The 24971-nt window shown below is 44.5% G+C and overlaps 1 protein-coding gene across 2 annotated transcripts in view; it reads right to left on the bottom strand.

Moving 5' to 3' along the window:
- The window catches only part of LOC140190134 (tyrosine-protein kinase Fyn-like), a 298385-nt gene that overhangs the window by 136734 nt on the left and 136680 nt on the right, over positions 1-24971 (bottom strand). For both annotated transcript variants that reach the window (XM_072246641.1, XM_072246643.1), the window contains one exon: positions 19561-19620. The gene's annotated coding sequence lies outside the window, so the exon portion shown is untranslated. The remainder of the gene's footprint in view (positions 1-19560; positions 19621-24971) is intronic.

Raw genomic sequence — 24971 nt, 5'->3', positions numbered from 1 at the left:
GAAGATTGTAAATCTAGCCTACAAAGTACCCAGGACATCTTTTGGGAGCGGTGTCTCAGAAAGGCAGCGTCCCAGGGCATGCACTTTTAGAAACACAGAAACATAGAAAACCTACAACACAATACAGGCCCTTCGGCCCACAAAGTTGTGCTGAACATGTCCCTACCTTAGAAATTACTGGGCTTACCTATAGCCCTCTATTTTTCAAAGCTCCATGTACCTATGCAAAAGTCTCTTAAAAGACCCTATCGTATCCGCCTCCACCACCATTGCCGGCAGCCCATTCCACGCACTCACCATTCTCTGAGTAAAAAACTTACCTCTGGTATCTCCTCTGTACCTACTCCCCAGTACCTTAAACCTGTGCCCTCTTGTGGCAAACATTTCAGCCCTGGGAAAAAGCCTCTGACTATCCACACAATCAATGCCTCTCATCATCTTATACACCTCTATCAGGTCACCTCTCATCCTCCGTCGCTCCAAGGAGAAAAGGCCGAGTTCACTCATAAGACATGCTCCCCAATCCAGGTAACATCCTTGTAAATCTCCTCTGCACCCTTTCTATGGTTTCCACATCCTTCCTGTAGTGAGGTGACCAGAACTGAGCACAGTACTCCAAGTGGGGTCTGACCAGGGTCCTTTACAGCTGCAACATTACCTCTCAGCTCCTAAACTCAATCCCACGATTGATGAAGGCCAATGCACCGTACGCCTTCTTAACCACAGAGTCAGCCTGCGCAGCTGCTTTGAGTGTCCTATGGACTCGGACCCCAAGATCCCTCTGATCCTCCACACTGCCAGGAGTCTTACCATTAATACTATATTCTGTCATCATATTTGACCTACCAAAATGAACCACTTCACACTTATGTGGGTTGAATTCCATCTGCCACTTCTCAGCCTATCAATGTCCCGCTGTAACCTCTGACAGCCCTCCACACTATCCACAACACCCCCAACCTTTGTGTCATTGTTACCATTCTCACTGTTACCATCAGGTAGGAGATACAGAAGCCTGAAGGCACACACTCAGCGATTCAGGAACAGCTTCTTCCCCTCTGCCATCCGATTCCTGAATGGACTTTGAAGCTTTGGACACTACCTCACTTCTTTTAATATACAGTATTTCTGTTTCTGCACATTTTTTTAAATAACCTATTCAATATACATAATTGATTCACTTGTTTATTTATTATGTTTTATTTTATTTATTATTTTTTTTACTCTCTCTCTGCTAGATTATGTATTGCATTGAACTGCTGCGGCTAAGTTAACAAATATCACGTCACATGCCGGTGATAATAAGCCTGATTCTGAATGGGACCCGCTCTCAAGACCTCACGACTGGCCAGTTTTCGATATGCCAAGGATGCGGGCCGGAAGACTAGCGCACCTTCAGGGCGCCGGATTTTCGTGGGTCTGGGGATGGGCAGATTCGAGACCGGTGCCAGCATCGCCTGAAAATAGGAGGGCTGTCTTTGGACTGTGGGAGGCAACCAGAGCACCCAGGGGAAGCCAACATAGTTCACAGAGAGAACGTACAAATTAGAGACAGAGGTGTACAGAACAGAAACTGGCCACCCGGCCCACCTATGCCATGCTGACCATCAATTACCTCTACTAGTCCTGTTGAGTGTTGACATATAGATGGTGTGGGAAAGCATTGAGTCTCTGTGCTGTATGACTCAATTATTCCACCACTCCATCTATCTATACTAATCCTAGGGCGTATGGGGTATCCAGGGAGGGGTAACACCTCTGGTGAAGGGGCTTGTTGTGTCCATACTGGGTCAGCTATCCTACTGGACACTCAGCTTTCCTCTGTGACTCCAAGTAGCTGTTTACATGTGGCAGTGGCCACAACCCTTTACACCACTTTGACAGGTGGGCTAAACCAGGTGAGGGTAGCCAACGGACCTCGTACCCTGGTGAGATAGGTACATGCCCGGTGGATGAGACCTACAGTGAGATCCAACGGCCAGGAAGGCGTTTCTGCAACGCTCCGTGGACAGTGAAGGGCATGACAAGACACAGAAGTCATCATCATCCTCTGCAACCAAGGAAGACCCCAGTTTGTGACACTTGTCCGTACCACTGGGTTTCTGAGATCGAGAGAGTAGAACTTCCCCAGTGCAATGGCTTTTCCAATTCGAAAAACTCTCTCACACAGGTTCCCTGTCATCGTCAGATATAATGGACAGCCACCATACTAAATCCATTTAGGATCACTTGGTTCATAGCCTACAACGTCTTGGAGAGTCAAAGTGACATGCACACTCAAAATGTTGGAGGAACTCAGTAGGTCAGGCAGGATTAAAGACTCAAATACTCATCGAGACACTTCTAAATTTATTGAGTGTCTCCACCACCCTTAAGGTAGAATGTTCCAGATTACAGTCACTCTTCTACATGGAAAACAGTTCTACCTCACATTCCCTCGAAACTTCTTGTACCTTAAACCAGTGTTCTCTGGTATTAGATATCTCTGGTATATAGAAAACTTCCTTACCATCTTTAGCTAAGCTCTCAGAAGTTCATTGACCACCACAGGTCCCTCCTCAGACTCTCTGCTTTACGGAAAATAAGCCCATTCTATCAAGTCCCAAAGTCAAAGTAAATTTATTATCAAAGTAGAAATATATCACTATATATTACCCTGACATTCACGATATCATTCCCTGAGATACCAAGGGCATTCACGGTAGATACAAAGAAACACAATAAAATCAGTGAAAAACTGCACACAACAATGGAGGCAAACAACCCATGAGCAAAAGACAATCTGTGCAAATACAAAAAGAAAATAATAATCATAAGTAACTAAGCAATAAATCTCGAGAACATGAGAGTGAGTCCTTGAAAGTGAGTCCATTGGTTGTGGGAACATTTCAATGATGGGGCAAGTGAAGTTGAGTCAAGTTATCCCCTTTGAACATAGAACATAGGAATCTACAGCACATTACAGGCCCTTCGGCCTACAATGTTGTGCTGACCACGTAACCTACTCTAGAAACTGCCTAGAATTTCCCTGCCACATAGCCCTCTATTTTTCTAAGCTCCATGTACCTAGCTAAGAGGCTCTTAAAAGACCCTATTGTATCTGCTTCCAGCACCACTGCCGGCAGTGCGTTCTACACACCCACCACTCCCCGTGTGAAAAACTTATCCCTGACATCCCCTCTGTACCTAATTCCAAAACTATACCCCCTTGTCTTAGCTATTTCAGCCCTGGGGAAAAAGCCTGATGGCTGAGGGGTAGTAACTGCTCCTGAAACTGGTGGTGGTGGTCCTGAGGCTCTCGTTCTTCCTTTCTGATGGCAGCAGCGAAAAGAGAGCATGGTTTCGATAGTGGCGGCCCATGATGATGGAAGCTGCTTTCCTGCGACAGCACTCCATGTAGATGTGCTCAATTGTGGGGATGGCAAAGTCTCTCTTCACAACCAAAATATTCTATCCAGGCCAGATTAACATCCCGCTGAATCTCTCCAGTACAACTGCATCATTCCAACAGTGTGGTGATCAGAACCATAATAGAACAGAACAGAACTTTATTGTCATTGCTCAAGACAACGAGATTGTGGTTCTACTCCAGTCTGTGCAAAACAGATATTTACAATGCATGTGGTACAGCTTAATCCAAAAAAAAATCCCATATTAAATGCAATAAGTGTCTTCGATAGTCCATACCACTCAAAGGCCATTGGCAAGCTGGGGTGTAGCATTATTCAGCTGCACAACAGCCATCGGGAAGAAGTTGTTTTTCAGTCTTACTGTCTTGGCTGAGCCGTTTCCGCATCTCCTACCAGATGGCACGTGGCCAAGTGGTTAAGGTGTTCGACTAGTGATCTGAAGGTTGTGAGTTCGAGCCCCAGCCAAGGCAGTGTGTTGTGTCCTTGAGCAAGGCACTTAACCACACAGTGCTCTGCGACAACACTGGTGCCAAGCTGTATGGGTCCTAATGCCCTTCCCTTGGACAACATTGGTGTCATGGAGAGGGGAGACTTGCAGCATGGGCAACTGCTGGTCTGCCATACAACCTTGCCCAGGCCTGTGCTCTGGAGAGTGAAGACTTTCCAGGCGCAGATCCATGGTCTCGCAAGACTAACGGATGCCTTAACCAGTTGGCAGGAGATTGTACAGATCGTGTCCGGGATGTGACGGGTCATTAATGATGTAGGCATCGACAGTTGTAGATTGTCTCCAGGTTTGATAGTTGAGGTCCCAGTGATGTGCTGAGCCGTCCTAATCACCCGTTGGAATTCTTTGTGATCAATCTTGCTTCAGCTAGAGTCCCACACCGTCATTCCGTATGTCAGTATACTCTTTATTGCACATTGATAAAAGTCGCCCAGCAGTTTCTTTAGGCAGAGTAGCTCTCCTTAAGCTCCTCAGGTAGTATAGTTGCTGCTGTGCCTTCTCTACTATCGTGGTTTCTTTTATTTCAAAATATATTTCATTCAGAAATAAAATTATGTACAATAAACCATTCAATGACTGTCAATCCTTTACAGATGTTTCCATTACGGGCTTTACATTTCCACACTCTTAGCCACCGATGTGGTGCTCTGTTGTTTCATCTTTCCACACCATTGTTGAGGGGTTTACTCCCTGCCACCCGACCCCTCCTACTCCCATGGGAGAAGAACTCTAAACCATGGTCCTTCCCCACCGGGCCCTTGCGGTGGCTGCACCGAGTTTCAGTGCGTCCCTCAGCACGTACTCCTGCAGCCGAGAATGAGCCAGTTGGCAGCATTCTCCCACGGACATCTCCATGTGCTGGTAGATCATCAAGTTTCAGCCCTACTATCATGGTTTTTTTTTAAATTTCAAATGTGTTGACAGACCAAGAGAGGTCCTCAGTGATACTCAGCCTTGAAAACTTGAAACTGGAGATCCTTTCCACTACCTCACCATTTATTACTAGTGGGGCTTGTTCAGGACCCCTTGCTTTCCTGAAGTCAATTATCATTTCTTTCATCTTCTTGACGTTGAGTGATAGGTTGAGGGTCCTGCACCAATCGGACATTTCCAGCATTTCCTCTCCATATGCAGATTTATTATTGCTCGTGATTCGGCCAACCACAGTTAAATCTGTTTTTTTTAAACATGCTATTTTAACTACTAAAGAGAACTTCAGCCCAGATTAGCCATCAGGAGAATTTTCACTGCAGAACAATTTTTGAGAAAGCTACTTACCAAAATATAAACTAGGAAGAGAAACAGAAGCATTCCATTTATTGCCTTGGCAGTTTCCATTTTTACGCATTTGTCAAATCATCTTCTCTTATCTTTCGTCTACTGCTTCCATTCTTGCCCAAGGCTCAGAGGCTCAAGCATGTGGTCACAGTGCCAGGAACACCCAGTGGAAATACTCAGCTTTAAGAAATGCTGAGCTTACAGTGACAGGCTTCCTAATTGTAGAGGTTTGTAAACGCCAATGTGTGTTTCATGATTCAGCCTCGGGCAGTTGACGACTTTTGTCTGCAGAGACAAATACCCTCTGACACAACACAGCCAGCACTTCCAAAGTGTTTCTGAGGCTGTTGAAGAGCTTCAGATATCCTGAATGTTATATGAAAGAGGCTATAAAAGTTCAAAGAAACACTCAAAACGTTGGAGGAACTCAGCGTCTCAGGCAGCATCTGTGGAAGGAAGGGGACAGAGGAGATTTCAGGTTGAGACTCTTCACCTGGACTGGATGAAAGTTCTCAACCCAGAATGTCAACTGTCCAGCATCAGCAATCTCTTTTACATATTCTAAAGGCAAGGTGACACAACCTTGGCTAACAAGAGAAGTCAAAGCCAACATGAAAGCCAAAGAGAGAGCATATAATAGAGCAAAAATTAGTGGGAAGTTGGAGGATTGGGAAGCTTTTAATAACCAACAGTAAGTAACTAAATTGTCATTAAGAAGGTAAAGATGGAATACGAAAATAAGCTAGCCAATAATACTAAAGAGAATAGCAAACATTTTTTCAGATACATAAAGTGTAAAAGAGAGGAGAGAGTGGATATCAGACTGCTGGAAAATGATGCTGCACAGGTAGTAATGTACAAACAGGAAATGGCGGATGAACTGAGTAACTATATTGCATCAGTCTTCAATGTGGAAGATACTAGCAGTATGGTCGAAGTTCCAGGTGTCAGGGGTCATGAAATCTGTTTAGTCACCATTACTAGGGAGAAGGTTCTTGGGAAACTGAAAGGTCTGAGGGTAGATAAGTCACCAGGACCAGATGGTGTACACCCAGGGTTCTGAAAGAGGTGGCTGAAGAGATTGTGGAGGTATTAGTAATGATTTTTCAAGAATCGTTAGATTCTGGAATGGTTCCAGAAGATTGGAAAATTGCAAATGTCCCTGCACTCTTCAAGAAGGGAGAAAGGTAGAAGAAAGGAAACTATAGGCTGGTTAGTCTGATCTTAGTGGTTGGGAAGATGTTGGAGTCAATTACTAAGGATGAGGTCTCAGGGTACTTGGAGGCACATGATTAAAATAGGTCATAGTCAGCATGGTTTCCTCAAGGGAAAATCTTACCTGACATATCTGTTGGAGTTCTTTGAAGAAATAACAAAAGACAAAGGAGAATCAGTTGATGTTGTGTACCTGGATTTTCAGAAGGCCTTTGACAAGGTGCCACACATGAGACTGCTTAATAAGCTATGAGGCCATGGTATTACAGAAAAGATTCTAGCAAGGATAAAGCAGTGGCTGATTGGCAGGAGGCGAAGAGTGGGAATAAAGGGAGTCTTTTCTGGTTGGCTGCCAGTGACTAGTGGTGTCTGTGTTGGGATGATGGAATTGATTGCTTTGTTGCATATTTTGCAGACAATATGAAGATAGGTGGAAGGGCAGGTAGTTCTGAGGAAGTAGGGAGGCTACAGAAGGACTTCGATAGATTAGGAGTACAGGCAAAGAAATTACAGATGGAATACAGTGTCGGGAAGTGTATGATCATGCACTTTGGTAAAAGAAATGAAAAGGAATATGGTGTAAATAAAAAAAACTGAGGTTCAAAGGAGGTTCAGGAAAATGATTCCAGGATTGAATGGCTTGTGATATGAAGAGCGGCTGATGGTGCTGGGCCTGTATTCAGACGAATGACAGGTGACAGGTGGAGGTGTAGTAGACAGTGAGGAAGGTTTTCAGAGCCTGCAGAGGGACTTGGACCAGCTGGAAAAATGGGCTGAAAAATGGCAGATGGAGTTTAATACTGACAAGTGTGAGGTATTGCACGTTGGAAGGACAAACCAAGGTAGAACATACAGGGTTAATGGTAAGGCACTGAGGAGTGCAGTGGAACAGAGGGATCTGGGAATACAGATACAAAATTCCCTAAAAGTGTCGTCACAGGTAGATAGGGTCGTAAAGAGAGCTTTTGGTACATTGGCCTTTATTAATTGAAGTATTGAGTATAAGAGCTGGAATGTTATGATGAGGTTATATAAGGCATTGGTGAGGCCAAATCTGGAGTATTGTGTTCAGTTTTGGTCACCAAATTACAGGAAGGATATAAATAAGGTTGAAAGAGTGCAGAGAAGGTTTACAAGGATGTTGCCGGGACTTGAGAAACTCAGTTACAGAGAAAGGTTGAATAGGTTAGGACTTTATTCCCTGGAGCGTAGAAGAATGAGGGGAGATTTGATAGAGGTATATAAAATTATGATGGGTATAGATAGAGTGAATGCAAGCAGGCTTTTTCCACTGAGGCAAGGGGAGAAAAAAACCAGAGGACATGGGTTAAGGGTGAGGGGGAAAAGTTTAAAGGGAACATTAGGTGGGGGCTTCTTCACACAGAGAGTGGTGGGAGTATGGAATGAGCTGCCAGACGAGGTGGTAAATGCGGGTTCTTTTTTAACATTTAAGAATAAATTGGACAGATACATGGATGGGAGGTGTATGGAGGGATATGGTCCGTGTGCAGGTCAGTGGGACTAGGCAGAAAATGGTTCGGCATAGCCAAGCAGGGCCAAAGGGCCTGTTTCTGTGCTGTAGTTTCTATGGTTCTAATGTTGAAAGGCCTTGATCGAGCAGGTGTAGAGAGAATGTTTCCTATGGTGGGAGAGTCTAAGACCAGAGGGCACAGCCTCAGAATTGAGAGGCATCCTTTTAGAATGGAGATGGGGAGGAATTTCTTCAGCCAGAGAGTGGTGAATCTGTGGAATTCTTTAACACAGGCAACTGTGGCGGCCAAGTATTTATGTATATTTAAGGGAGAGGTTGGTAGGCTCTTGATTGGTCGGGACATGAAAGGATGCAGAGAGAAGGCAGGAGATTGAGGCTGAGAGGAAAATTGGATCAGCCATGGTGAAACAGCAGAGCAAATTTGATGGGCCAAATGACCTAATTCTACTCCTACATCTTATGGTCTTATGGCCTTATATTTATTTTTATTGCTCATCATTTTCACTTCCTCCCCTGTGGAACTTGACCTGTTTTGTGTGTCTTCAACGGGCTAGATTAGGACAATGTCACAGTCAGTTCTGAATGGCATCTGAATGACTCTCACCATTCAGGACATGCCCCCTTCTCATTACTACCATCAGGGAGGAGGGGCAGGAGCCTGAAGACCCCTTTTCTCATTACTACCAGCAAGGATGGGCAGGAACAGCCTGAGATTACTGGGCACTGGCTTTGATGTGACGCAAGTGACACAGATCAAGGGCTGGTCCATTGAACAGGATATCTAGGAACTTAAAATAAAAGTTAATTGTATCCTTTCTGGAATATGCACACAACCCTTTTCCCAGGGAAGGGGGAAGGCTGCACTTGTGTGAGATGAGAAACTGCTGGGGGCTTGTTCTTGCAGAAACATGGCTTCAGGACAACATCCACGTAGCATAAGTCTACAGGCCATGACACTAAGGGACATGGGATATATTATTAATTTTTTCCTATTTTTTGTGACTCTGTTTATATACTATCATAATTATTTGTGCTGTGTGTGAGTGTTGGTACTGTATTTTGCTCCTTGACCCTAGAGAAACGCTGTTTCGTTTGGCTATATTCATGGGTATGGCTGAAAGACAATTAAACATAGGCACACATATATAGCTAGGGTGCCTAAGACCGGCACAATACTGTCTTTGTCAACATGGAGCAGAGAGTGTGTTTGTAAATCTGGTGGAGCAAAGAATGTTGGGAATGGCAAGGGTGGGAGATGTGGCAGAGAGGGAGTGCCATGGGTGGGGCGTGGCACAGGTGTAGACACACCCAGCCCTGAGACACCAGGCAAGGTTATTTAATTCCAAACAATTGGTTTACTGATTATTACTGAATGTCTCTCTGATGCTTCCTGCACCCTCCCCTCTCCCTTCCCCTTTTCCTGACCATGATTCCCCTCTCCCTGCCCCCTTCCCACTCTCAGTCCCCAGTAGAGACCCGTATCAGAATCAGGGCGTATTGCTGCGAAAGGCCTGGGTCCTGGTGCGAGGAACAACACAATATTGGGATGATTTAAATGCTGGATAGCTGGATCGAAAAGGCAAGCGATGGGGCCGAAGGCGAGGGTCGGGCCAGTTCCGCTCACTGCTCCACGACGTTGACTTGGCTCTGCATTGAACTGAGGCTGAGGCTACAGTACTGCTCCGACTACTTCCCGCTTTGTCTCTGAGGGCTTCCTTTCATTCTAAATGCTATTTCCTTACTTTTATTCTTTAATAATTGTGTTTTTTTCCTCTCTCTGCACGTTCGGTTGGTCTGTTTTTTAATGGTTCTTTTGGGTTTCTGGTTTTGTGGCTGCCTGTAAGGAGACAAATCTCATGTTGTATAATGTATACATACTTTGATAATAAATGTACTTTGAATTTTGAAGTGACCCCCCATCAAAGTGGCTCCATAACTCCAAAAAAACTCTAATTCAAGTTGAAGTTTATTCTCATCTGCCTGTACATTTATACAACCGAATGAAACAACGTTCCTCAGGACCACGGAGCATCCACACGATATACATCACACATAGCATGTAAACCAAAATATTACCATAAGTAAGTTGATAACGTATAATCTAAAATGTATGTAGTGCACAGCACAGGTAAACGTCAAACAGTTTGCTGTCCTAGTGATGGAACCTCGGTGGAGGCAGGGTATTTATTAGTCTCACAGTCTGAGGGAAAAACCTGTTAATCAGTCTGGCAGTCCTAGTCATGATGCTCTGTACATCCTGGTAGAGGGTCAGAGAAATTGTGGGATGCACGGCGGGGATCCTCAACAAAGCTTCAGGCCCTTTGTCTACAACACTCCTGGTAAACGTCACAAATAGGGGGCAAGGAGGCCCCTGTGTTCCTCCCGGTGGTTGTTAATGTAGCTTCACTTCTCTGATGGATTTTTTGCTTGGGAAGGCTCACCTTGGCAGGAAGGGGTTGCGAGAGGAGATCAGTGGTCAGTCAGTCAACGAAAGCTCTCTCCCCCTCTTTCTCTCTCTCTCTCTCTCTCTCTCTTCCGCCCTTCACAGAAGGATGGTGGGACTGTGCGTCAGCGGAGGCCCAGGCTGTTGTGGACAGCTGTCTGTGCAATGGACGAGGGCAGCAACAGCACAGACCCTCAGTATCCCCCGTATAATCTGCTCCAATAAAGACACTGTTATATAATTCAGGAAGATAACACACATGCACCACTGCTCACACAAAGCACAGCATTCATATCATGCCACGCACCAGCTTAAGCACCTACCAGCTGCAGGCAACAGCTGGCAGAGAACTCGTGCACTGTGCTTATGGGATGACATGCTAATTCATGCAGTGTTCCATATTTCTGACTGCTCGTCAGTCTTTGTTATGTACAGATTTTTCATAAATTCTATTGCATTTCTTTATTTTCCAGTAAATGCCTGCAAGAAAAAGAATCTCTAGGCAGTAAATGCTGACATATATACTTACTTTGATAATAAATTTATTTTGAACTTTGAACTAAAGGCGGAGCTAATTCCAGAGACAACAAGTGGAACTGGAGGTTGCCCAAATATCCTAACAAACCACATAGAACTTAGATTTCAGGGGTTTTTGATAGCTTAATTAAGTGTGTATCACTTCAAGTCCATTACTATTCCCAGAGTCATAGAGAACAACAGAAAAGGCCCTTTGGCCCATCTAGTCTATACCAAACTATTATTCTGCCCTAGTGTCCATTGATCTGCACCCACGACCATAGCTCTACCATCCATGTACATTTCCAAATATTTCGTAAATGTTGAAATCGAACCCCACCCACCACTTCTGCTGGCAGCTCGTTCGACCCTCTCACCACCCTCTGAGTGAAGAAGTTTCATCTGGGCCACTGTAGGTCTCCCTGCCTTCCCACGTCACACAAGAGGAGCATTTAACTATCCCGCCTGGGCATCCCTACTGCTCTAACTGTGCAATTATAAAGAAGGAAACAATCAATAAACTGAAAAAAAATCTACCTACACCTTTTTTCCTTCTCTCACTCAAGCCTCTCCTCGCCAAAGCCTCAAATCACCACTTTTACACTCTCCACTCCAACAATGACCGCTCCATCCAAGGCCGTTAATTTTCATTTTCCCTTGTTAATGAATCCTGATCTCTGATTGGTTGCTGTCAAAACTCCCGCAAAGCGCTGATTTTTACTGTACACTCACTGACCTGCGTGAGTCACCACTTCTCTCACTCCAAACCTCTGATTTACCTTGCAGGCAATCATCTGGAATTTTTTTTTGTAGGGATACAAACAAGAGGCTCTGATTGTCTGCACTGTGCTTTGTGAAATTAGATAAAACACAGAAGAGAGTTCAGATTCAAGTTCTCGTACACTACAAATGAGAATGCACGAGATAGTGAAATCAAACACTCCAATTAACACGCTATATCACAGAGAGTTAACGACCGCCTCAGGCAAAAGGTCGACACTTTAATGGCTCTGCGCTGGAAAGAATCCTGCAAAATGGATGAAGGCAATTTGTACAAATGCATATATGGCTGTGTCTGATTCCAACTCACTGTGTGCCAGGTTGTCCGTGTCTCGACAACCAGCACAGGGCAGCTGTGGGCCAAGGCATTGTGGATTCCCGGGAACAGGACCAGAATCAGGTTTATCACTGACATACATCGTGAAATTTGTTACTTTCTGATAGCAGTACAGTGCAATACCTAAAAATGGCTGTAAATTACAATAAGAGTATAAATCAGAATCAGGTTTAACATCACTGGCGTATGTCGTGAAATGTGTTACCTCTGCAGTTGCAGTCAAATGCAATAAGTGATAAATACAGAAAAAAACTGAATTACAGTAAGTACATATACTGTATATATGTTAAATAGTTAAAATAAGAAAGCAGAGCAAAAAAAGAAATGTTTTAAAAAGTAGTGAGGGAGTGTTCATGGGTCCAATCGGACGGCAGAGGGGAAGAAGCTGTTCCCGAATTGCTGAGTGTGTGCCTTCAGGTTTCTGTACTCCTTCAGGGTGGTAGCAATGAGAAGAGAGCATGTCCTAGGTGATGGGGGTCCTTAGTGACGGAGACTGCTTTTCTGAAGCACCACTCCTGGAAGATAGTCAGTGGCCACTTTATTAGAAACCTCTTGTGCCTAAAGGAGTGGCTAGAGAATGTAAGGGCTCCTCTCTGTATGTGCCTTTGATGACAGGCAGGCTGGTGCCAGTGATGCTTTGGCTAGTTGGGAATGAATATATGTGTTCATGTCATTTGGAAGAGTGAATGACATGAACACGTATGTGCTGTTCACGTGAGAAACCGAGTTAACACATGTCTCGGCACAACATAAATCTCCAGAGGCTTAAAAAAAATCTATTTTTATGTATTACTAATTCTAGGTCTTGATTTTAACTGAAATGATCCCTGTGCTTTTCCCAAGTTACATTTTAAATAAAAACACAGTTTTGGAGAGCATACTGTGTCCTACATTTGAAATCCTCAGTGACACTATATAATTCTGTCAATTGACATCCTTGCATTCTTAAGATAACGCTCCATTAATGTATTTTAATGATTCCACTCCTATTCTGTGACATTTCTCCTCAAGTGCTTGGTTGTCAGTTTCAAAATCTATTTTAAAGCTCTTCAAAGTCATCCAGTTGTGACTGGTGTTACGGTGAAAGACAAAAGACCCCCAGTGATGAAAACGGCAACCATTTCGGCCATTGAAGAGAGACCGAACAGTGGATTTTACCTCGACGGTGAGAAGTTCAAAGCATCAAATGTCAGAGTATCGTTTCATTCTGATCTTCCCCCCAAGCATCCCACAAAAGGATTGATCATAGAGCATAGAACAGTACAGGCCCTTTGACACATGATGCTGTGCTGAGTTTTTAACCTACTCTAACATCATTCTCCTCCCACATACCCTCCATTTTTCTTTCATCCATGCATCCATCTCTTAAATGTAACTACCTCTACTACAACTCCTCACACCTACCACTCTCCCTGTAATAAAACTACCTCTGACATCCTCCTATACTTTCCTTCAATCACCTTAAAATTATGCCCCCTTATATTAGCCATCCCTACCCCGGGGAAAAATCTCTGGCTGTCCACTTGATCTGTATCATCTTGTACACCTCTATCAACTCACCTCTCATCTTCCGTTGCTTCCTGAACCAATAAGACATGATCTCCAATCCAGGCAAGATCCTGGTAAATCCTTGAACATCATGGCATAACAGGACTCTCTACCGAGTCACAAGAATTGGTTTCAAATCTCACTCTAGATCATAAAAATCAAGGCAGCGGGGCCTGGGCCCAGGAGTGGGGAATGAGCCAATGTCGAAGCCCCAGGGACCATATGACTGGAGGTTGGATGCCCAATGTCTGTGAGTCTGGGGACTCAGACAACCAGAGGCCGACTGTACTGGGGTTGGAGGGTTGTACTGGTGTGTGAGAATGGTTGGGAGGGAGTGAAGAAAGGGGTATGTTTTGCTTTCGTTGTATTGTTCTGCTTTGTTCTTGTTATTGCTGATGCATTGTTGTTGCTTCAGTTCTGGCTGTTGTTGATGTTGTGTTGTTATTGTTGTATTGTTATTGTTATTGTTGATGTTATTGTTGCTTTTGTTGTAGTTGTTGCTGATATATTGTTGCGGTTGTTATATTGTTGATGTTATTGTTATTTTGTTGTTGCTGATGTGTTGTGTTGTTGTTGATGTTATTATTGTTGCTGTGTTGCTGTTGTTTTTGCTATGGTTGTTGTTGTGCTGTGTTCTGTGTCGTTGTGCTGAACATTGTGGAAAATGCTATTTTGGCACTGGAATGTGTGGTGAGACTTGCGGGCTGCCCCCAGCACACCTTCGGGCATTTTGGCTGTTAACACAAATGACAAGTTTCACTGTGTGTTTCGTTGTAAACAAGACTGAACCTGAGCCGTTATCTCGGAACTGGCGGGGCAGCCTTCTCCTCTCCCCTATTTCTGATGCTCTCTGTACGTCTGGGATTTCACAACCAAACACAAAAAAACTAATGGAGAGAATAATTTCAATAATCAACCATTTTTCTGCACAGTTTTGCACACCGTGAGTCACCCACGGAGAGAATGTTTCACCGCACATTCAGCGGGCAATTGATCAACCTGGCCAGTCATGTAAAGAAGGCCAGGTGAGAACAGCAGGTTTCCTGCCTCCAAGGATGTTCGTCAAACTGGGTTTTTTGTAATCATTTGGTGGTTTCAGACCCAGAGCTACTGAAACTACCAGTAGCTTGGGTCCCACACCACCAGGTTCAGGAAGTTATTAAAGTAGGTCAAAGTCAGCATGGCTTCTGTGAAGGGAAATCTTGCCCTGACAAATCTGTTAGAGTTCCTCGAGGAAGTAACAAGCAGGGTGGACAAAGGAGAGGCGGTGGACGTCACATACTTGGATTTTCAGAAGTCAATTAATAAGAAGCCACACATGAGGCTGCTTAACAAGATAAAAACTTAACGGTGTTACAGGAAAGATACTGGCATGGAGAGCCGAGTATCTGACAGGCAGGAGGCAGAGACTGGGAATAAAAGGGGTCTTTTCTGGTTGCCTGCCAGAGACGAGTGGTGTTCCTCAGGGGTCAGTACTGGGAACTCTACTTTTCACATTGTTTGTCAATGATTTAGATAACGGAATTGAAGGCTTTGTGGCAAAGTTTGCAGTTGATACGAAGATAGGTGGAGGGGTAGGTAGTGCTGAGGAAGCAATGCGATTGCAGTAGGACTCAGACAGATTGGAAGAATGGGCAAAAAAGTGGCAGATGGAATACAGTTTTGGGAATACATTTTGGTAAAAAGAACAATTGTGTGGACTATTATCTATATGGAGAGAAAATTCAAACATCAGAGGTGCAGAGGGACTTAGGAGCCCTTGTGCAAGACTCCCAGAAGGTTAATTCACGGGTTGAGTCTGTGGTAAAGAAGGTAAATACCATGTTGGCATTTATTTCAAGGGGAACAGAATAGGAAAACAAGGAGGTAATGCTGAGGCTTTATAAGACACTAGTCAGGCCACACTTGGTGTATTGTCAACAGTTTTGGGCCCCATATCTCAGAAAGGATGTGTTGTCATTGGAGAGAGTCTAGAGAAGGTTCATGAGGATGATTCTGGGAATGAAGAGGTTAACATATGAGGAGCATTTGGCAGCTTTGGGCCTGTACTGATTGGAATTTAGAAGAATGCGGAGGATCTCACTGAAACCTACCAAATGTTGAAAGGACTAGATAAGGTGGATGTGGAGAGGATGTTTCCTATGGTGGGGTATCCAGAACTAGAGGGCACAGCCTCATAATTGAAGGGTGACCTTTTAGAACAGAGGTAAGGATGAATTTTTTTTAGCCAGAGAGTGGCAAGTTTGTGGAATTCCCTGCCACAGACTGTGGTGGAAGCCAAGTCCGTGGGTATATTTAAAGCAGAAGTTGATCATTTCCTGATTGGTCACAGCATCAAAGGATATGGCGAGAAGGCAGGTGTATGGTGTTGTTTGGGATCCGGGATCAGCAATGATGGAATGGCGGAGCAGATTTGAAGGGCTGAATGGCCTAATTCTGCTCCTATGTCTTATGGACTTATTACCCTTCAACTATCAGGCTCCTGAACCGGTGTGGATAACTTCACACTAAGTTAATTCCACAAACCTTGGACTTACTTCCCTGGACTCTACAACTCATGTTCTCAATATTTTTTGTTTGCATTTGCAGAGTTTGTCTTTTTTTGCATATTGATTCTCAGTCTTTGTTTGTGTGTCATTTCTCAATGAGTCATGGTACATTTTGGTACCAATGACATAGTCAGGAAAAGGGAGAAGATCCTGAAGAGAGAATATAGGGAGTCAGGTAGAAAGCTGAAAAGCAGGACCTCCAGGATAGTAATCTCTGGATACCTGCCAGTGCCACGCACCAGTGAGGGTAGGAATAGGATGATTTGGGAGATGAATGTGTGGCTGAGGAACTGGTAAAGGGAAGGTATGACTTGTACAAAAAGGACAGGTTGTCCCTAAACCCAAGGGGAGGGGGAGTAGAGTGAAAGAAACTACAGAGGCATGAGAGAGGAGCTGGCCAAAGTTGATTGGAAGTGGACATTAGCAGGAATGATGGCAGAACAGTCCTTTGGCTGGTGTTTCTAGGAGAAATCTGGAAGGTGCAGGATAGATACATCCCAAAGATGAAAAGTATTCTAAGTGGAGGATAAGACAACTGTGGCTGACAATGGAAGTCAAAGGCAGCATAAAAGGGAAACGAGAGGGCATAAAATGGAGCAAAAGTTAGTGGGAAGTTGGAGGATTGGGAAACTTTTAAAAACTAACAGCAGACAACTAAAAAAGCCATAAAGAGAGAAAAGATGAAATATGAGGGTAAGCTAGTTCACAATATCAAAGAGGATATAAAATACTTTTTTCAGATAGATAAAGAGTAAAAGAGAGAAGAGAGTGGATATCAGACTGATGCTGGAGAGATAGTAATGGAGGGTAAAGAAATGGCAGATGAGCTTATTGGTATTTTGCATCAGTCTTCACTGTGGAAGACACAAGCAGTATGTCAGTAATTCGAGTGTCAGAGGGCAGAAGTGAGTGCAGTTGCTATTACTTGGGAGAAGGTGCTTGGAAAGCTGAAAGGTCTGAAGGTAGATAAATCACCTGGACCAGATGGACTACACACCAGGGTTCTGAAAGAGGTAGCTGAAGGGACTGTGGAGGCATTAATAATGATATTTCAAGAATCAAAAGATTCTGGAATGATTCTGGAGGACTGGAAAATTGCAAATACAACTCCATTCTTTAAGGAGGGGAGGGAGGCAGAATAAAGGAAATTATAGGCCAGGAAGCCTAACCTCAGTGGTTGGGAAGATGTTAGAGTCTATTATCAAGGATGAAGTTTCGGGGTACTCGGAGGCACATGATAAAACAGGCTAAAGTTTTCTAAAGGGGAAATCTTGCCTGACAAATTTGCTGGAAACCTTTGAGGAAATAACAAGCAGTGTAGACAAAGGAAAGTCAGTAGATGTTGTTTATTTGAATTTTCAGAAGGCCTTTGGTAAGGTTCCACATATGAGGCTGCTTAACAAGATGAGAGCCCATTGTATTACAGGAGAGATACTAGCATGGATAGAGCAGTGGCTGAGTGGCAGGACCAAAGAGTGGGAATAAAGGGAGCCCTTTCCTGTTGGCTGCCGAAGGCTAGCGCTGTTCCACAGGGTTCAGTGTTGGGACCGCTTCTATTTATGTTACATATCAGTGATTTGGATGATGGAATTGATGGCTTTGTGGCCAAGTTTGCTGGTGATACGAAGACAGGTGTAGGGGTAGGTAGTTTTGAAGAAGCAGGGAGGTACAGGAGGACTTAGACAGATTAGGAGAATGGGCAAAGAAGTGGAGAAATTTCAAAAATCCAAGGTGCAAAGGGACTTTGGAGACCGGTTCAGGATTCCCTAAAGGTTAACTTGCAGGTTAAGTCAGTGGTGAGGAAGGCAAATGCAATTTTATCATTCATTCTGAGAGGACTAGAATACAAAAGCAAGGATGTAATGCTGAGGCTGTATAAGGTATTGGTCAGTCTACACAGAGTATTGTGAGCAGTTTTGGGCCCTTTATCTAAGATTAGATGTGCTGGCATCGGAGAGAGTCCAGAGAAGGTTCACGAAAATTATCCCAGGAATGAAAGGGTTAACATACATTTGATGGCTCTGGGCAAGTACTCGCTGGAGTTTAGAAGAATGAGGGACGATCTCATTGTAAAGATTGAAAGGTCTGTATAAAGTGGATGCAGAAAGGACGCTTCCTGTAGTGGGGGAGTCTAGGACCAGAGGACGCAGCCACAGAACAGAGGGGCACCCACTTAGAACAGAGATGAGGAAAAATTTCTCTAGCCAGAGAGTGGTGAATCTGTGAAATTCATTGCCACAGCTGGCTGTGGAGGCCAAGTTACTGGGAACAGTATATACTGTATATAAGGCAGAGGATGATAGATTCTCGATCAGAGCACCAAGGGTCACGAGAAGAAGGCAGCAGAATGGGGTTGAGAGTGATAATAACTCAGCCATGGTGGAATGGCAGAGCAGGCTTGATGGGCCAAATGGCCTAATTTTGCTTCGAGGTTTTATTATTCTACTATATTTGTGTTGGCGCGTGGCCAAGTGGTTAACGCATTCGTCTAGTGGATCTGAAGGTTGCTAGTTCGAGCCTTGGCTGAGGCAGCGTGTTGTGTCCTTGAGCAAGGCACTTAACCACATATTGCTCTGCGATGACACCGGTGCCAAGCTGTATGGATCCTAATGCCCTTCCCTTGGACAACATCGGTGGCATGGAAAGGGGAGACTTGCAGCATAGGTAACTGCTGGTCTTCCATACAACCTTGCCCAGGCCTGAGCCCTGGAAACCTTCCAAGGTGCAAATCCATTGTCTCACGAGACGAACGGATGCCTATAAATATTTCTTTGTTTTTACTGTGGATGCCTGCAAGAAAATGAATCTCAGGATTGTACATGGTGACATATATGTACCTACTTTGATAATAAATTTACTTTGGACTTGAATGTCTTTTCCCTTCCTCAAATTTATTTACTTGCTCAAGTTAAAATACGATCAGAGAAGTAGAACAGGAACAAGTTGGAGATGTAAGATCTAGAGTTAGCTCAGGCTTGGCTGGGGAGCTGATGTGACCAGCGGCAGGAGTGATGTTACGAAGCCAACATCAACCTTAATCTCAGGCGGTGACGTACTTTACCACCCTTCACACTCGATGTGCCCAGCAAGTTGTTCCGCAGCATCACAGACGGCGTTTCTGTTCAATCTGCTTCACACAAACTAGTAATATTTGGCACGTGCTCTGTGCCAAAGTGTGACAGGGAGCACACACAACACGCCTGCGAGGCACCTGACAGACAAAACACATTCTTCCGGTTTGAGCCAGCAGAAAATCTCCCAGCGTAAGGCTCTAAGTAACCAGACACTTCCATAGCCATGAACCACAGAGAGTACTCATCTATAACCTTACACAATCTCCACGTTCTATTGACAATGTCTGGCTCACAATATAACGCTCTGCTGAACTGCCAAGGATGCTGGACGTTTGCAAAGGCTGGTCACACGTTTCATGAACAAAAAACACTTTCTGGAAGCAGAGAGGAATTCTTTGATTTGTCCTTACCAAATGTCCACCGGCATTCAGATCAACTGCTCCTGAGGGCTTCTGATCAGACGAGGAAACCTGAAACACAAATTTAAAAAACAAATAACGCGTAAACTTCAAAAGTTCTCTTGCCAAGTTTTACCAAACTAATGGAGATGAACAGATATACAGATACCTGTAAAACATTTTCCAGATTAATTGGTCGATTAATATAGATCAGAACATCTCAGGAGCAGCCTCTTTGGTGCACGATGTTTGAGTATACACCCAAATTAACCCCACCTGCCTGCACACGGTGCATATCCCACCATTCCCTGCCTGTTCATGCACCCTGTCTAAATGCGTCTCTTGACATTATACGTCAACGATTTGGATGGTGCCTGAAGTAGTAGTAGCAGTAGTAGACTTGGATGAAGGAATTGATGGCTTTGTAGCCAAGTTTGCAGATGATGGAGGGGCAGGTAGTGTTGAGGAAGTAGAGAGGCTACAGAAGGACGTAAGACCAAGATGCAGCACAGAGCGTCATAGGAAGTCATTCCTGCCTGTGGCCATCAAACTTTACAACCCCTCCCTTGGAGGGTCAGACACCCTGAGCCAATAGGCTGGTCCTGGACTTACTTACATATTACTATTTAATTTTGTCTCCGCAGACTCCTCCACATCAGGTGGCAGGACAAAGTCCCCGACACGGAGATCCTGGAACGAGCTGGGCTCTGCAGTGTCTACACCCTCCTGCTGAAAGCCTAAGCCAGGTGGGCTGGACATGTGGTCAGAATGCCAGACAGCCGATTGCCTGAGCAGCTGCTGTACGGAGAACTGTGTTAGGGCAAGCGCTCAGTCGAGGGGCAGAAGAAACGTTACAAAGACTGCCTCAAAGCGTCTCTCAAAGGCCTGGGTGTCGACATCAACACGTGGGAGACGCTTGCCCTTGACTGTCCAGCTTGGCGCAGCAAGATCACCACAGGAGCCCGTGCAGCTGAAGTCAGGCGCATCATCGAGGCGCAACGAAAGCGTGCTGTGCGCAAGGCCCGAGCAGCACCCACTGCCACGACAGCACCCACCCACTTGTGTCCCACATGTGGGCAAGCCTTCAGGGCCCGGATTGGCCTCATCAGTCACCTCCGGACCCACAGCCACCAATCTCCCATTTGACTTTGAAGCCATGGTCATCTTCAACTATGAAGGACGAACAACAAACAACAACAACTATTTAATTATTTCTGGTTTTATTACTATTTAATTATTTATGGTGCAACTGTAACGAAAACCAATTTCTCCCGGGATCAATAAAGTATGACTATGACTATGACTAAGACAATTTAGGAGAATGGGCAAAGAAGTGGCAGATGGAATACGGTGTCTATTTTCTAAATGGAGTGAAAACTCAAAAACCTGAGGGGCAGAGGTATTTGAGAGCCCTCATGAAGGATTCCCTAAAGATTAATTTGTCGGGCGAGTCTACGGTGAGGAAGGCAAATTCAATGTTAGCACTCATTTTGAGAGGACTAGAATATAAAAGCAAAGATGTGATGTTGAGGCTCTATAAGGCACTGGTGAGGCCTCACTTGGATTATTGTGAACAGTTTTGGACCCATTATCGATTTTCTTACATTGGCGAGGGTTCAAAGGAGGTTCACGAAAATGATTCTGGGATTGAAAGGTTTGTCATATGAGGAGCGTTTGATGGCTCTAGCCTTGAACTCACTGGAATTTGGAAGAATGAGGGGGGAATCTCATTGACACTTATCGAATGTTGAAATGTCTCGGTAGGGTAGGTTTGGAGAGGATGTTACCTATGGTGGGTGAGTCCAAGACCAGGGGACATTTAAGTCCATTTAGAACAGAGATGAGAAGGAATTTCTTTAGCCAGAAAGTGGAAAATCTGTGGAATTCATTGCCACAAGTGGTAGTGGATACAAATTTATTGGGTATATTTAAGGCAGAGATTGATTGATAGTTGATCAGTCAGGGCATAAAGGGATACGGGGAGAAGGCAGGAGATTGGGGCTGAGAGGGAAATGGATCAGACATGATGAAATGGCAGAGCAGACTCGATGGGCCAAATGGCCTAATTCTACTCCTATATCTTATGTTCTTATGGTCCAAACGTTGTTATGGTGTCAGCTTCCATAATACATTCCAGACAACCAATTCATGATGTGTAGCTTGACCTTTCTATTTCTGAATGACCACAATCATTAGGCAAGTTCATATTGTTGTTTGTTGACAATACGCCTGTTATAATGAAACTCTAGGGCGTTGATCTAACACAAGTATTTCCTGTCTAATAACATTCATTCCAATTGCTGCATTTTTCGTCACATTTGATCATCAGGTTTTCACATTTCTCATAAATAATCAACCTGAGACACTTCACTCTTTCAGACTGCTCACAAAATGCAGGAGGAACTCAGCAGGTCAGGCAGAATCTATGGCGAGGAATACACTGTCAACACTTGGGCTGAGACCCTTCATCAGGTCTTGGCCCAAAACGTCGACAGTCCTGATGAAGGGTCTTGGCCTGAACCATCAGTTGTTTATTCCTCTCCATATTTACTGATTGATTTATTATTTGATTGATCGGCATACAGCCCAGAACTGGCCCTTCAGGCCTTTCCAGCCGTGCTAGCCAGCAACTCCCAATTTAACCCGGGCCTAATCACAGGACAAATTACTATGGTCAATTACCTACCAACCTGTACAGGACCACGGGAGGAAACCAGAGTACCCGGAGGAAACCCACGCAGTCCGTAGATGCTGCCTGACCTGGCATTTGTTCTTGCATTTTGTGTGTGTTGCTCTGGATTTCCAGCATTTGCAGAACCTCAGGTGGTTCTCTTTTCAACTACACAGAGTATTGCGAATACTTCTGGTCACCCCATTAAAGCAAGTACGTGAAGACTGTGAAGAGGTCTACCAAGACACTGGCTGGATTGGAATTCAAAGTTCAAAGTACTTTTACAATCAAACCATGTACACAATGTACAACCTTGAGATTCGTCTCCTTACAGACCACCACAAAACAAAAAATAAACCAACAAATGCCCAATCTGCAGACAGAGAGAGAGAGAGAGAGAGAGAGAGAGAGAGAGAGAGAGTCAGACAGAGAGAGTGTGAGAGAGAGAGACACAGAGAGAGAGAGTGTCAGAGAGAGAGACAGAGAGAGAGTCAGAGACAGAGGCAGAGAGTGTCAGAGAGAGAAACAGAGAGAGAGACAGAGACAGAGAGAGACAGAGACAGAGAGTCAGAGAGAGAGAGAGAGTGAGAGAGTCAGGGAGAGAGACAGATAGAGAGAGAGACAGACAGACAGAGACAGAGAGAGAGAAAGACAGAGACAGAGAGAGAGAGACAGAGAGGGAGACAAAGAGAGAGCCAGAGAGAGAGACAGAGACAGACAGAGAGAGAAAGACAGACAGAGAAAGACAGACAGACAGAGAGACAGAGAGAAAGAAGAAAACAAATTGTGCAAACAATAAAAAGCAAGCAAGAATGCGAACTGTAAGAAAAGGTTGGACAAACTTGGGTAGCTCTCTAAAGTGTCAGAGGCTGAGGTGAGACCTGATAGCGGATTTTAAAACTATGAGAAGAACAGACAGGGTAGACAGTCAGAATCTTTACCCCAGTGTAGAAATATCAAACACCAGAGGACTTGCAGTTCAGAAAGTTCTCTCCTTGATCGCATGGGATTCCTCACACATTCCAAAGACATACAGCTTACAGTTAGTAAATTGTGGGCATGCTATTTTTGGCAACAACAGTGAGGCGACACTTGCGGGCTGCCTCCAGCACAATCCCTGGACTGCATTGGTCGTTAGAGCAAACTACACATTTCGCTTTGTGCCTGGATATTTCGACATGCATGTGACAAATAAAACTTCATCTGATCTTAATCTGTTTGTGAGCAGTGTCACAGGTGATCCATTCGTGACTCAGTGAAATATAACACACTCCAGAACTGAAGCAAGCAGCCAGTGTAAACGAAGGAGAGAATAAACCCAGGATCATTATTGATTTAAAGACAGCCTGGCTTACTTCATACAGCACCGCACTGAACTAGAGTTGATCCCAACAATTTGGGAGCTGCCAAAGTTATTCAGTTGTACACTCAATCAAGGGTGGTCTTTAAAGGAACAGATCATTCGAGCGGCAAAACAAAAGATGCTCCCTGGAGGGTTTGGACACCAGCATAGGTTTTCACAAATAAAACAGCAGAGGCATTTTATGTTCAAGAAAAAACGTAGCAACTAATTTACCTAGCATGGTAAAAGTCGCTTACATAATTATGTCATCACGTCAGACCAGCCTCTTAAAGTGAAAACCCCAACTCAATGTTGGAGGCTGTGAATTATGTACATTTCCACCAGTTACGTTACCCTGCAGCAGAATACAGAACACAGATCACAGAATGTACAGCAACACAACATACACACACAAAGTGCTGGAGGAACTCAGCAGGTCGGGCAGCATCAATGGAAAGGAGTAAACAGTCGACATTTCGGGCTGAGACCCTTCTTCAGGACCGAGAGGGAAGGGGGCAGATGCTGGAATTAAAAGGTGGGGAGAAGGGAAGGAGGCTAGCTGGAAGGTGCCAGGTGGGTGGAAAAAGTAAAGGGCTGGAGAAGAAAGAATTTGATAGGAAAGGAGAGTGGACAATAGGAGAGAGGGAAGGAGGAGACCCAGGGGGAAGTAATAGGCAGGTGAGAAGAAGTAAAACGTCAGAGTGGGGAAAAGAACCACAGCATAGTATTCTTTACAAGGATGTTGTCGGGACTGAAGGACCTGAGTTATATGGAAAGATTGAAAAGGTTAGGACTTCATGCCTTGGAATGTAGAAGATAGAGAGGAGATTTGATAGAGGTATACAAAATTATGAGGGGTAAATGCAAACTGGCTTTTTCCACTAAGGTTCGGTGGGATCACAAGCAGAGGTCATGGGTTAAGGGTGAAAGGTGACAAGTTTAAGGGGAACATGAGGGGAAACTTCTTCAATCAGAGAGTCGTGAGAGTGTGGAACAAGCTGCCAGCACAGGTGGTGCATGCGAGCTCGATTTTAACAGTTTGGGTAGGTACAGGGATGGTAGGTGTATGGAGAGTCATGGTCCTGGTGCAGGTCAATAGGAGTAGGCAGTTTAAATGGCTTGGTATCAACTAGATGGGCTGAAAGGCCTGTTTCTGTACAGTACTTTTCTATGACTGTACTTGTCCACAAAGTTGTGCCGACATTCTAACCTATTCTTAGATCAATCTAACCCTTCACTCTGACATAGGCCACCTTCTCCTATCATCCATGCGCCTTTCTAAGCGATTCGTTAATATCCCTAAGGGTATGTGCCTCTAGCACCACCCTTGGCATCACATTCCAATGTATCCACCACCCCCTGTGGAAAAATCTTACCTCTGACATCCCCGCGCACCCCCCCACCAAACCT

Source organism: Mobula birostris, chromosome 29, assembly GCF_030028105.1.
Source record: "Mobula birostris isolate sMobBir1 chromosome 29, sMobBir1.hap1, whole genome shotgun sequence".
Classification (NCBI taxonomy): domain Eukaryota; kingdom Metazoa; phylum Chordata; class Chondrichthyes; order Myliobatiformes; family Myliobatidae; genus Mobula; species Mobula birostris.
Note: the sequence above shows the minus strand (reverse complement) of the source record. Positions and strands in the feature narration are given on the sequence as shown.